Genomic DNA, 3,351 nt, shown 5'->3' on the forward strand with positions numbered 1-3,351 from the left:
ATAGCCCTAGTGGAGCTTCAGATAACTCTAGCCCCACCTGACAGTTGACCGCAGCTGTTCTGCCACCCTGTTGAGATGCAGGGAGATGTTGGGGTACAGAGGAAGGCCTGTGTGGTTGGGATGAGTGTCAGGTGACCTTCCCAATCTCATATCCTTTCTCTCCCACTTCTCCCTCACGCTGATAGCTCTAGAGGAAACAGAGTCCACAGCCGCAGCTCCGCTGGGGTGTTTGTTTCTTCTCCTGTTACGTGACAAACACCTGACCAAAGCCACTTAAGGGGAAAGGTCTTACCTTAGCTCAAGGTTACAGTTCAAGGGTACAGTCCATCTTAGCAAGAAAGCCAAGGCCGCAGGGCTTTAAGCAGCTGGCCACATCAAATCCACAGAAAGCAGTGACGGATGCTCGTGTCCAGCTTCCTTTCTTCTTATACAGTCTGGGACCCAAGCCCAGGGAATGGTGCTGCCCACGTTTAGTGAGGATCTTCTCACCTCAGTGTAAGAACGAATTCCTCACAAGTCTGCCCAGAGACTAGCTGATCCCTCACAGCTGTCTAGCGGCTTGTCTCCTAGGTGTTTCAGATCCGGTCAAGTGGACGTGGAGAAGCCTCCTTTCAGGGGCTCAATCTTCCATCCGCCTCAGCATCTCCCCCTCATGAAAGAGAGGCCTACGGAGAGACCTGAGCATCACTGGATTTCGAGCCAGGCAGGTTTGGGGACACATTTCTGAAATTCCAGAACCTAGGAGATTTGACGCAGGAGGATTTTGAGTTTGAGGCTTTTCTGAGCTAAATGGCAAGACCTTCTCTCTCTCCCTCTCTCCCTCTCTCCCTCTCTCTCTCTGAAGCTTGAGGACAATTTTACTAGGGATCTAGGATTAAAACAGTAGGGAAAGAAAAGCTGCAAATCCAGGCAGCTGCCAGGAGAAGGTAGAAGAGGAAGAGAGAAAACTGAAAACCATGTCATTTGTAAGAGCTTCATGGTAGACCAGGCTGGCCCCCAGAACACAGAGATCCGTCTGCCTCCGCCTCCCTGAGTGCTAGGATTAAAGGCGTGTGTCAGCACCACCTAGCTTGTTTTAAAATAACAACAGAGCCAGATTTCTTAGGGCTTATACCAGCTTCTGGATTCATTTGCAAGTATTTTTTTTTAAAGGAAGGCAGAAAAGAAGACAATATAAATACATTTGAATGGCTGTTTATTTGTATGGCTTTTAGGAAGCAGAACCCTTGTGGAATGGAGGCATAGGACTAGCATGAGGGGAAGCACTCACAGCAATAAGCATGTAGCACCTTTATCATCTGACCAGGAAATGAGTGGACAGAGCAGGAGCCACTGATGTGCTGAAAGTCAGCAATGGGGAGGGGCTAAGAACGGTGCGTGCCCACTCCTGTCCTAGGTAAGGGGTCACAGACAAAGGACCACATGCTCTCCTTCCAAGGAGGCACTTGAGGGTTCACGCCAAACAGCAAGCCAGCGAGGCCAGGTGAAGGAGCCCAGGGCAGCAGAGATAGAGGTAAACAGGGGGCTACTGCTAGGTGGGCCAGCACAGTGTTTGCTACAGTGAGGGTTTCGTTCTTGACCTTGCTCTCAGTAGGGGATACTTGGACACTATTGACAGGAAATTGGAAGTTAAGATTATAGGTGTGTTGATTTAAGAACGAGGTTTGTGCCCATTTGTTCAGTTTTTTGTTTTGAAACAGGATGTCATTGTATAGCTTTGGAGCTTGTTCTGGAACTCACGCTGTAGACCAGACTGCCCTTGGACTCAAAGAGATCCACCTACCTCTGTCCCCTAGTGCTGGGATTAAAGGCGCATGCCACAGTACCAAAGGACATTCAGGTTCTTGTTTTGTCTTGTTTGCTTTTTAATAGGGTCATGATGGTAGGCCAGGCTGGCCTTGAATTTAGCATCCTCTAACCTCAGCTTCTGGTGCTGGGATAACAGGTATGCACTTCCATGCCCAGCTTGTACCCAAGCCTTTAAACACACAGGGGATGTTCTACACCCATCCCCAAGGTCTCATAAAGACCCCAAGCTGTGGTTCTGAGAGCAATGTCCTTCCGTTCTCAGTTACTTGAGTCTATCAGCCCCATTCAGCTGGCTAGGGCCAGTAGGAGCAAACTGGAGATTGGAGGGATAGATTTAGCAGACAAGGTAAGCTTCCTTTGGCCTGTGCAGTGTTTTCTAAACTTGAAATAGTTGCCAATATTTGAAAGTTCAGATTCTAACTTCTCAGAACAAAACAAAACATAGTGGAACATCAGGTCCTACCAGCTCAAATTTCTACATGGCAGAGAGGTACAGGACCCTGGATGCCATTGTCCTCAAGACCTAGCCCAATGCCCTTTACTTCTATCTGCTTCCTGAGTGGCTCCTTAAACATAGGGTTTGTGACCCCACTCACACAGTATGTTTGCAATGACCTTGGCAACCTTTTGATCAGTGTCAGTTTGTGGTGGTGTGGCCCTTCAGGAAGACACTTCCCAGTCAAGGTCAAAGGTAAACCAGGGCTGGCAAGAACAGAAGGCCAGGAAGGAAGTCAGCTTGCCTCACAGTGGCCGTTGGGTAGCTCCTAATCTGACCATATTAGCCCTGGCTCTGTTGGAGGAGGGAAGAGATGTGGGGAGACTGAGTCAGGTGGCATCTGGTTCTGTCACACTCCCTCCCCAAAGCTGCAGAGCCACAGGGAAAGGAGGTAGAGAAGTCAGAGGCAACAGAAGTGAAACAGACACAGGAAACTAAAGAGAAAGACTGAGCGGCCTGGCCTCCATGGCCCTTGAGTGAGGCACATGCAGTGCCCGTGAGATGATGGGGGGCAGCCAGGACCAAGGAGTAAGGCTGGTCATCAATCAGTGGGGCCCAGGATCCTCAAATTACAGAGAGAGCCATCCGTGCACACTCCGAGCTTACAGGTGTGTGTGATACACAAGGCACAGACACACATACAAGTGTGCACACACAGTCCTCAGCAGAGAAGTGTGTCCATCACACCTATAAACACATACTCGGTCTATATTGCAGGTCATGGTCACAGGTGTTTCTCCAGACACACCATCACAGTGGTTTTCGGTGAGAGCTGCCGGCTCGTCATATAGAGATGTTCCAGAAACATGGTCAGAGCACCTGAAGTCCTTTTTGGCTCCTAGAGTCCAGGACAGTAATCCGTAGCGTGGAAGGAGAGAAATGTAACCCACAGGCACAATGGAATACCAGTCTGCAGTGCCACCTACTGGCAAGAGAGGTTTCTGCACCTTGCCTTCAGGGCAGAACACAGGACACCTATGCAGTGAAGGTACCAGCCACTGGGCCAAGGGTCGTCGTCATTGTCCTCCTCCTCCTCCTCCTCCTCC

This window comes from Microtus ochrogaster, chromosome 10 (assembly GCF_000317375.1).
Source record: "Microtus ochrogaster isolate Prairie Vole_2 chromosome 10, MicOch1.0, whole genome shotgun sequence".
NCBI lineage: Eukaryota > Metazoa > Chordata > Mammalia > Rodentia > Cricetidae > Microtus > Microtus ochrogaster.